Raw genomic sequence first — 11968 nt, forward strand, 5'->3', positions numbered from 1 at the left:
CAACTCTTTAATTTGGTCACATTGTTGTACTGTAGGTTCTGACCGTTCTGTGGTAGATCCTGATGGTAGTAGACACATGAAGTTTGTAAGGAGAGTTTTGTGACTAGACAGACGGTCACATATTTGTGAAAGAAAGTGATCAACAAATGGTACAAATACAATAATACGAAAGTACTCCTCAGGGCTAGTGGTAAAACTGTCTTTTAGCCTGCCTTGGCATTATGATGTTAATTTAAAGCTCACTACACAGAGTTTGAGCCTCACAGAAAATGTTGTTAAATTTATTCACAGTATTATTTCTGAGTGAACGGATTAAATCTTCCACTATTTCTGCGTGATACATCTCAGCACCTAAATCAATGTTATGTTGCTGCAGTAAGTTGCACAGAGGTAAACTGAAGAAAAACAATTTAACAATGGTAAGTAGAGTGATTATGAATTCTGGTTTTGTTATAGAACACAACAATTGATTGGTTTGAGTGGCAGAATCTCTGTCTTGCTAACCTGATATGGTATCAAGGGCATCTGCAACTGCATGGATTAATTCTAGAAAGACAATGACTGAGTCATGCCTCTCAACCCACCAGGTGGGGCAGAGACATTTCAAACTATTTTTTCGATTTAGGTGCTTTATTCTCCACCGAAAGAGCCAAAACGTCCTTTCGTTTGGGTATACTGAGAAAGTTTTCAATGCTAGAAATTACTCCCATGCAATTTCGCACAGGAACTTCTTTACAAGCATCAGAAATTGCCACGTTTAGGGAATGGGCACTGCAGTGTACATAGGGTGCAAGTGGGAATTTATCAGTTATGTGTCTCTGGACACCATTGAATTTCCCACTCATAGAGGTAACACCGTCGTACCCTTGTCCTCGCAAGTAGGCCATGTCATTACCATATTTTGTCAGATTGGTTATGATAACATTAGCGAAGTTTCTGCCTGTCACATCATAAACAGGTATAAATTGCAATAACTCTTCTCTCATTGCAACAGAATTGTCATTGACATGCAAATATCTAACACACAGTGAAAACTGTTCAATGCCTGAAATATCTATTGTTTCATCAGCTAATATTGAGAAACACTTTGCAGCATTAACCCTGTTGACCAAAGCATAAAAAACATGAGTATTGTAAGCATTGATGATTTTATTTTGAATTTGAGGACTCACATACGTAGCATTCCTCTTTGTATTCTTAAGGCTTGCTGAAAGCTTGACATCACCCTTTGCTCGAAAATTCCCATCATTATTGATGGGCTCCTCATCAGTTTCACCAACAAATATTGGACCAGAATCATATTTTCCCCTCAAAGCTAAACCCTGTCTCCCATGCAGCAATACAATATCAATAATAGGCATTAAATATTTCCAGTTCTGTTCAATTTCTTGCTTTTAAGTTGCATCAAGCTGCAAGTGCACAGATGAACTTGTGTTTACGACCTGTAGAAAATTGTTAGCTTTTTCTTTGCTGTCTTGGTGGTACTGTTTCAATTAATGTGTCTTGAAGTCTTCAACAGCCTTCTTCCAGTTTGTGTATGGAAATTTTACTAGTTGTCCCAGTTTCTGGCTTCTAACACCAGCACCATCAGAAGCAAAAAGACAGCAGTACTTGCAGAAAGCACCCTTTGCATGTTGACTGTAGAGTAGCCATCTCCACTGTGAAAGCTAACGATGCTGAAAACGAAGCTTTCTTGGACCACACTGGGGGGAAAACATAATCATCCCTAACTTCCAGGCATTCTCAAGGAGGCATTTTTTGGTTTCAGCGTTTATCTAAAAGAAACAGAAAGACATAGTTCTAATTAAGTTATCTTGCACATAGGAAAGTTTGTTATGAGAGTACAATAACCTCGAAGAGAAAGGCTTATAGCTGTACTTCACAGAGCAGGCCTAACATCCTGTGGCTGTAGGCCTACAATCACTAGCAGCAATGAATATTCAGTCTAAAACTTATGAGTGTTTGCACGATTTTAATACAAAATTAATATAATGAGGAGTCGACTTACCTGTTTATCAATGCTAAAATTATCAGAAATGTAATTTCCAATGTCCCAGACTGGACTTGAGGTGATAGTGGCAGCACTAGTAGAAGGCTACGGTGATGACTCTGACAATTCAGTTGACAATTCTGATTCAACCTGATTGGCTGCAGCAGATTGATCAGGTTCAGCCTCATGAACGGGTTTAAAGAACCCATGCAGTGTCTTTTGCTTTTTTAGGCTTGACATAGTGGATGATTGTTTATCGCAACTTCTGTTTGTTAACGTTACATTCACAGTACCATTGGCGCCATCTATACTGAATCATTCAGTATAGATGGCGCCAATGGTACTAGGTTAGTGCCACAGTGCTGCCAGCCTGCCATGGTGCCACCCACTGTTTATTTGTGAAGTTAATTCATGAAATCCAGGTAATCTGAACATACACTGTCCATGATATTTGAATACAGATTATAGACACTATACATATATTTTGCACTCTCTTGAGTGACTATATTTTATATGTTGATGACAGGACTGTAGGCCTACTTTGCTGGGCCTGATAACTTTAAGTTATATATATTATATATATATAGACCTATATATTTATTTATGATTAAAAAAATAAGACAAACACCTCAGTGTGCCATTCTGAAATTTGCCAAAAAGGTGGTCTCAGAATGCATAATTTAGGCTTTTCTTTTATGTTTTTATTTTAAAATCTCCTGGGGGGTCATGCCCCCGGACCCCCTAGCATGTCTTCGCGCCTGCGGCGCTTTCATCAAGTACTCAAACTAAATCCCCCCCAATGGCCATTTCTGGCTACGCCCCTGCCAAGAAACATCCCACATTTTGTTAGGTTAAGGGAATGTTTGATTCTTTTATTTTCGTTGGATTTTGCGCAAAGCTACATGAGTGCTAATTGCGCTAACTGCCTTTATAATATGAAAGTTATAGACTAGATGATAGGCAGCTATTCAACACCATATGTCACTAACTTTTGGGCTAAGTTTTCAAATCAAACAGTGATATTTGACAGTCACCTTTGTGACGCACACACCGCTCCAGACTATGTAGCACAAGCTGTTTTTTTCTGTTTTATTTCTGGTGGTGGGGGGATGGGCGTTAACCACAAACTCTCATCATACCCACAGTCCAGCACACTAGCCACTGTGCCGCGATTAAGATACCATCTTATTCCGGAATAGCACTTTAAATAGTCCCGTGATTTTCACTTGATTAACTGTCTCGTGAGTCGTGAATTCTGTATTAAATATATCGTCCCTTTTACGAACTCAGTGATGACGTAATCAACACAGTTCAGTGACTTACATTGTGTCAGGCGAGGATTATTACATTTGCAGTAATAATATTATTGAAAGCCGAACACTACACAGTCCTGTTGGCTGGTTGGATTAATTCTGCGCACGATACATTTCGTGGACAAAAAATGTATGAATATTTCTTTCGTTGCGTGCTGTCAGTAGATATAAGATTTACAATAACCTTGAATTGAAACTAACCCTATGAGCAGTTTGGATGTTAAGAAACGGACATAGACCTGCTTTATAAGGTAAAACATACATGTTAGTATATTGTGGTTTATATTCCTGTAACTTACAATTTAATAGTGTTAAAATTCCTGAATATATTTTATGTATTGAAGATGTAAATGAAAATTCTTTATTAAAATATATTTTCGTGTCACATTTATCTATGAATTTCCATTTGATACCCATGTACTTTTCCCCTACCAGGTGTCTCAGCGATTAGTATAAGAACTCTAAATATCGAGTTTCGATACCCGCTGAGGACACTCTAGTAGCCCATTGTATAAGATTGAGTTAACGACAAACCATATACGAGCCTGTTCTTATCTTGTCTGTGTTAAAAGATGTAGTAGTTTGTTGTTGTTGTTGTCAGGCGTTTGTTAAGTCAGATTCTAATGTACTTCATAAATGAAACTATTCTACTCAAACAAGATTTATTTATTAATAGTTTATTCGCCAGAGTACTTTTAAATAGTAATGAAACATTTTGGACCATAAAATTGTTCACAGACTAGGACTTGTTAAATCTGTAATAAATTTTGTATGATTAATTATATCGTTGTTTCTTAAGTATAAACGGTAGGTGGTATTTGTATTATACAGAAGCACAAATGAATGCTATGAAATGTGCAATAGGTCTTCACTCAATTTATTTTATGTTCTGTGCTATGTACCACTTAGTTACATGCTTCCTTGGAACAGAAATATTATATTAGTATTTACAAATCTTGATCTACTCTGTATCTTGAATCGTTCAAAGAACTATTCAATTAGGTGTGAAACGTTGATATATCAACATGAAGCTAATGTTAGGGTAAATATAAGTCTCCTGGAACCTCATACGTTGTTAAAACTATTTTAAACGAATTTAAAATTTACGGGCTATGAAACATACCTTAATACTAATACTATCAGCGCCCAGGAGACCCTGCTAAAAGTTTGTTTCATCACCATCATTACGTTAATGAGACCTGATGTTCTATCATCATCATTACGTTAATGAGACCTGATGTTTTATCACCATATCATCATCACCATCATACGTTAATGAGACCTGATGTTCTATCATCATCATTACGTTAATGAAACTGTCCCATGTTTCATCACCATCATTACGTTAATGAGACCTGATGTTCTATTACCATCATTAGGTTAATGAAACTGTCCCATGTTTTATCACCATCATTAGGTAAATGAAACTGTCCCATGTTTTATCACCATCATTAGGTGAATGAAACTGTCCCATGTTTTATCACCATCATTAGGTTAATGAAACTGTCCCATGTTTTATCACCATCCTGAGGTTAATGAAACCTTCCCATGTTTTATCACCATCCTTAGGATATTTTTTCAGCCTCGTGATCAACTGATTCATATTCAGACACGATGAAAACTTCAAACTAAAGTTAGTTTCAAAAGAAAACCCATAATATGAGGACTTTCCGACAGGTCAGTTTGCGTTTTTGGTCAATTTTTGAGGTTCACATCACCTTTTGTGTGTAACATTGTGCGTTAAATCTTTTATTAGACTCCCAAACTAAATTTAGTCCTGAAATGCTATGTTCACAGATCTGCTGTTTAATTTTCTAGTTAACAATGGTATTTCAAAATATCTTTTGTACACTTGACGTATGTGTTAGACCTAAGGAGTTGTCCCTGTTACTATGTTGTATCCCATTCCCAGCGGTTGAAAGGACGCAGATAGTCTATTTTGTAGTGTTGCGCTAAAGAAACACTACGAGTCTAAAAAATTGTAAAATTGGACAATCTTTGAAGGTATTATTCTTGACAGCCCCTCCCAGCTACCCACTATAACTTAATTACTTTGTACGTAGAGATTTACGGACAAATAATAACATTATTTTTGCAGGAAATCTTATGAATATTTTGATCAATATTTTAGTAAACCATTCTCTTTAAGCAGTCTCGTTATTTGATAGAAATCATTAAAAACCGAATGTATTCTCTCATAAGAAAACGAGAACGTAACATATTGTATAGTATATACGTTTAACTGTTGTTCCACTCTGCCACCAGATGTACTGGAAACATGGCTGACGTTTTTCAGCGATTTTTTTTTAGTAAGTGTTATCTAGTGCTTTTAAACCAGATGCAGTAGTGGTTATTAAACTGGTTATTACGACACTGCTTAATTAATATAATAAAGGATATATTTCAGTGTATTGAAAACTAAATCGTTGGGTCCTGATGGACGATTTATATTCCGCCCTTTCTGTCCTCAGTGACTTCTGAGAAGGTAAGCCTTTTTATTCAGCCTAAATTATAGACAAATGTTAATGAATGTCACCATGATACATCACAGTCTGTAATATGTGTTTGTCTTCTATAACGTATAATTTGAACATATTGAATATAACATATAACTTGAACATATTGGATATATAACGATAAAGCGATTATTACACTACACATTCTATACATTAACTGTCCACTATTAAAATAAAATATATGGATCTATGTTACTTGTTTTAGCGCAAAGCTAAACAGTGCGCTATTATGAGTCAAACCCCGGATTTAATGTTGCAACTCCTTAAAGTTACAACTAACCCACCGAGGGTCGTATATACATATAGACCTGTATATTTTTATAGCCTATATTGTAAATATCCTAAACCAAGAGTTATATGTTATTATTATTTTAAAAAGCAATAACACGCAGCAACAAAAATGCCGTATCTGTTTATTTATAACTCAACTACTGGCTTTTAGTCCACATTGTAGATATACATATAAAGTGGTTCAAACTGTATCCACCAGGGTAACTAATTATACGATGTACTCTAGTATATTTGTTAAAAAAACAACACTAGACATTGTACAAAGTGAGATCCAGTTATAACCCACAGATGTAGCGTTATCTTAGAAGTCCAACTATAACACTTAGATGTAGCATTATCTCAGAGATACAACAAAAACCATAGATGTAGCGTTAACTTATGGTTAAATGTAGCTTTATCTTAGGGTTATATTGGAAATAATAATAACTCTAGAATTTAAATGTCGTAAAGCACAGTGTGCTCTTTATCTTAATTTATTGCTTAATTCCAAACATCTTTCAAATACCTCTTATCTTTCGAACACATACTTTCTTAGAAAATATACACAAGTGCACCCATGTACGGCTGCCTTTCATCTCTACACACATTAATGTTAATTTCTTTTGTGTTTTCTATAGGATGAAAATAGCCTCACGTTAGTAGCGATGTGTGCAGCTATTTCATATTTTGTTGGATCCACAGAGACTGAGTGATTATGTTTAAAATGAAAGATAAATCTTCAAATAAATAGCAAAGTCACTTGTTTCAAGTGCACGTGAATATTTACATATGGATATTTAATTAAACTCAGAAGCCGTCTCGACGCTGAAAGGCTAGAACTTAGATGTTACGAGTGCAAATAAAAGTCAATAATTATTAAACCATAGTTAACACTACTTGTGTTAATGTATGCATATTTGTTTTAACACTACATTGTGATAAAACATGCATTCAGTCTACTTATTTCAAATGTTTGTACGACATTCTGTTTTTAACACCTTTAACATGTTTAATAAACACTTAGATGACAAATCTTATAAAAACTTCGCAATATCTTAGCATTTATATTATCCTTGTTTTTTCATTATTTATTTTACAATAGTTATGCACAATAAAATTTAAGAAACACGTAGTGGAATGTATTGAATTTCTTTATACGATAGATTGATAGGCATATAACCTGCACGAGAGTTGTTTCAGACATATACGACAGAACAGAATAAAATGAGCACAGTTCGTGACCCTAATCCTTGGTCGATTCTCAACAATTTCCTTATTTCCTCTCTGTACTTTGTATAAACAAAATAAATTGTTATACAATTTAAGAGTATAACAACTAATCTAACGCACAATTCATATTTATTTTGTAGTTGAATACCCAAATTACGTCATCATCTTCACTGACAGCAAACATATGTATAATGAAAAACGAATCTATTTTGAAATCTAATTGTTTCATTGAGGAATATTGTTGCACCCCGCGCAACACTTTCTAACGGTTCTCATTCCTTTTGTAACATTGTTTGTACCATCCAATAATTTTATTCCACAATCCTTTAAAAACATTGTTACGTACCATCTTACAGTTTCTATTGCCTCATTTCTTTTACGCACATTGTTTGTACCACCTAACAATTTCTACTGCCTTGTCCTTTTTGATAACGTCCAATGAGAACAGAGATTTTTTATTAGGTTTATTTCCTGAAAGAGCAACCATTATACCAAATTCTGCGCAGAAAATATGAACTTAAAATATTTAATCTTATCGATTTTTCTATCCGCATATGTTGAAAGCCTAGATTTTCTGTTTAGAGCACGGTTTTCTTACATATATGCAATCTGAAATATTCATCACCTGACGGGGAATGTTTAAACTTAATTGAAAGAATATAAGTTTAACAGAAGCTTATATTTCAAAGTAATAACATAAACATAGACTTTATCTCTACATTTTAAAATTATTACAAAACTTCTTCATCAACAACATTTGCAGTTTACTTTCCATCTAACAACACATAAATATTTTGAGTTGATCCCACCCTTGGACACTCTAGATCTCTTTGACTAAGCGTGGGTGTTTGAAAAACAATCCAGCAACTTTCATATTTTGGTCTAGAATGCCTCTAGAACGGCCAGGTGGCTAGTACAGTTGACTTGAAACCTTGGGGTTGCTGGTTCGAATTCCCATCGCATCAAACATACTTGCTCTTTTAGCCGTGAGGCTATTATAATGTTGCGGTCAATCCTCTCCTTCGTTGGTAAAAGAGTAGCCCAAGAGTTGGCGGTGGGTAGTGATGACTAGTTGTCTTACTACCTGTAGTCTTACACGGCTATATAAAGAACGACTAGCCAGATATCCCTGGTATAACTTTGCACAAAATTCCAAAAACAAACAAATAACACTAATAAAGCGACAGACCAAAACAAAGTGACGAAAACAACAATAATTAATATATAGAACAAAACAATGTGACGAAAACAACAATAATTAATATATAGAACAAAAAACAATGTGACGAAAACAACTATAATTAATATATAGAACAAAACAATGTGACGAAAACAACTATAATTAATATATAGAACAAAACAATGTGACGAAAACAACTATAATTAATATATAGAACAAAACAATGTGACGAAAACAACTATAATTAATATATAGAACAAAACAATGTGACGAAAACAACTATAATTACTACTATATTCTTTTATTTCAGTCTTCTATTTTCTGGAGTATTTTTCACGCGACTTTACTCAAATGTTGCCAGTTACGAAGAAGGAAAGCGATTTTATTCTAAATTTCTAATGGAATATGAGTTTTAGTGTAGTTCAGTTATGTACTCCTCAGTAAAGGAATATGTGTGTTTTCTTATAACAAAGCCATATCGGACTATCTGCTGAGTCCACCGAGGGAAATCCAACCCATGCTTTTAGCGTTGTAAATCCGTAAACATACTGTTGTTCCTTGGTAAAGAAAGACAGGTGTTAAAACTTACAAAATTATACTTATTCATAGTTTATCTAACGTTATCATCTCATTCATATTGACCATTTATGTAGACCTGCCCATCAATAGCCCATGTTTAATCAATAAGAAACCATTATTTCACAAATAATCAATGTTACTTCGTCACTTGGTGTCATGCATAACACTGGAAACAACGCTTCGAAACGAACTGGGTAGATGCTCTTTCTGTCAGCTATGGTATTGTGCTGCTCTCTATGGGCACCAGCTTGTACTAGAGTAAAATATATAGTTCCGTAACAATTAATAAACGAAATGGATAATTTTCTTTTGAGTTTATTATGTTTTTATATACGTGAAACATACTTTTTAAAGAACATGTGTATTATAGATAAAATTTCTTCTCTCGTAAATAATAAACAATATATTAAATTTCACAGATCCCGTATGCGTTAATAACGATTTTTCTTTAGAATAACAATATTCACTCTTATAATTAAATTGCAAATTATTTTTCAAGGAAAAACATTAAATCGTATAATCTTATACACAAATATGCACAGTATATATATATATATATATATATATATGAAAACACTGAAATATCAGATTACTCTGTTCTCTTCTTTATTAATGACCCTTCGCTAGTAGAGCGGTAAGTCTAGGGATTTACAACGCTAAAATCAGCGGTTCGATTCCCCTTGGAGAGTTCAGCAGATAGCCTGATGTGGCTTTACTATAAGAAAAAAAAACACGTACACACTCTTTATTAATTTCTGCCACCAGTTTTCTGTTGAAGAAAGAAGTGTGCTTTATGTAATTTAAATTATTTCAAAATACCAAAACAACAAAGAACAACATTAAAGAAATATCTTTCTTCATCAGTAACTCATTTGGTTGTAATTTTATGAAGGTAGTTTTATCTTTTTGATTGTGTAAAGTGTAGTGAGTTTTCTAATGGCGAAAGATAATTTAAGACAAAGAATAAATTTGCATAAATTAAATGTTAGGTGTCACGAAGAAAACCCAGCAAAGCTATTAATGAATGTATTTTTATTTATATTATTTTTCCAAAAATATGTTATGAAAATTTTGTCGCCATTTTGAATACATAATAGTAATAGGGCAGAAGTAAATGGCTGAAAACAGTCAGTGCAAACTAAGACTTACAGTGTAAGAGAGTATAAAAAATATATAGTAAATAACTAACTGTATTTCTATAATAATATGATGAAGTATAATCAAAATATTATTTTAATGTAAAAAAATATTTTTGAGAAATTTTAATGTACTTAATTTGTACAGGGGTGTATTGTATGTTTGTGCATTTGGAAAATACATGTATTTTAATTAAGTTATTTATGTTTACTTGAAAAAACTGTATTTGTATGTTTCGATATAGACTATCAATAAATTATATCGTAAAAAGTGACCTTTGAAGTCACGAAATCGGTCGAAGAAATTAATAAAGGAGAGGAAAAAATAGAATAGGCTGAAAGTAATTCCAGTTTTCTTTATTTTTATCCACAAGTAAGTGTTACTGGTGGTCAGTTATATAAATATATATCAAGATACACGGTTGTATATCATACGGTCAAAACACCTTGATGTAGGACGCTCTGGATAACACTTCAGCGATTTTTCACCCTCTCTACTTCGTACTGTAGTAATCCAAATCCACATATTTTCAGTGGATGTGCTTCAATACAGATCTAAAATGTAGGGATTGAAAATTGTTTTAAAATCTATCCAACCAGTTTCACTTTGTTTGTGTATTTTTTATTGCAACATGTATTTTGTTTTTGGTACTTCTTGTAGCAGTTCTACCAATAACCAGAATCTCAACTTTTCGTTAAAGTAGTATTTAATTTCCTATTCATAAGCATAGATATCCACATCACTGTACAATACGTTTTGTATCATGACAACTTATATGCACAGAGTTATCAACTTTATGAAACAATATTTTTAAATACTTAGGTTGTTTTGTCAGGTTCACTCGTTGGAACACGTATTGCTATAATATAAATATGTATATCATTAAACTAATATTTCTTCTACTATTGCCCATATAACATTATGAACTGTAGAAATATGGTATATTTTAAGTTTAAATATATTTAAATATTTTGTAAATATGTGATAAATATTCTAATATTTAAGTTTAAACACTGGAATATTCATTACATGTTTACAAAATATTTATATGTATAGAAATGTATTAATTAATTTAAACACATTATCGAGTAAGTTAATTAATCTAGACACATTATCGAGTAAGTTAATTAATCTACATACATTATCGGGTAAGTTTGATTAGTCTGGACACATTATCGAGTAAGTTAATTAATCTAGACACATTATCGAGTAAGTTAATTAATCTACACACATTATCGAGTAAGTTAATTAATCCAGAAACATTATCGAGTAAGTTTCATTAATTTAGACACATTATCGAGTAAGTTAATTAATCTACACACATTATCGAGTAAATTTAATTAATCTACACACATTATCGGGCTACGTTTAATTAATCTAGAAACATTATCGGGATACGTTTAATTAATCTAGACACATTACCGAGTAAGTTTAATTATTCTACACACATTATCGGGTAAGTTTAATTAATCTAGACACATTATCGAGTAAGTTTGATTAGTCTGGACACATTATCGAGTAAGTTAATTAATCTACACACATTATCGAGTAAGTTAATTAATCTAGACACATTATCGAGTAAGTTAATTAATCTAGACACATTATCGAGTAAGTTTAATTAATCTAGAAACACTATCGAGTAAGTTTAATTAATTTAGACACATTATCGAGTAAGTTAATTAATCTAGACACATTATCGAGTAAATTTAATTAATCTACACACATTATCGGGCTACGTTTAATTAATCTAGAC

The 11968-nt window shown here is 33.0% G+C and overlaps 1 long non-coding RNA gene across 1 annotated transcript; it reads left to right on the top strand.

Moving 5' to 3' along the window:
* The first annotated feature begins 3196 nt into the window (after positions 1-3196).
* On the top strand, positions 3197-7344 carry LOC143257935 (uncharacterized). Its single transcript, XR_013032035.1, has 3 exons — positions 3197-3554; positions 5711-5788; positions 6728-7344. It is a non-coding gene; the product is annotated as an uncharacterized LOC143257935 (long non-coding RNA).
* The last annotated feature ends 4624 nt before the right edge of the window (positions 7345-11968 follow it).

The sequence above is a fragment of the Tachypleus tridentatus genome, chromosome 7 (genome assembly GCF_004210375.1).
Source record: "Tachypleus tridentatus isolate NWPU-2018 chromosome 7, ASM421037v1, whole genome shotgun sequence".
In the NCBI taxonomy this organism is placed as follows: domain Eukaryota; kingdom Metazoa; phylum Arthropoda; class Merostomata; order Xiphosura; family Limulidae; genus Tachypleus; species Tachypleus tridentatus.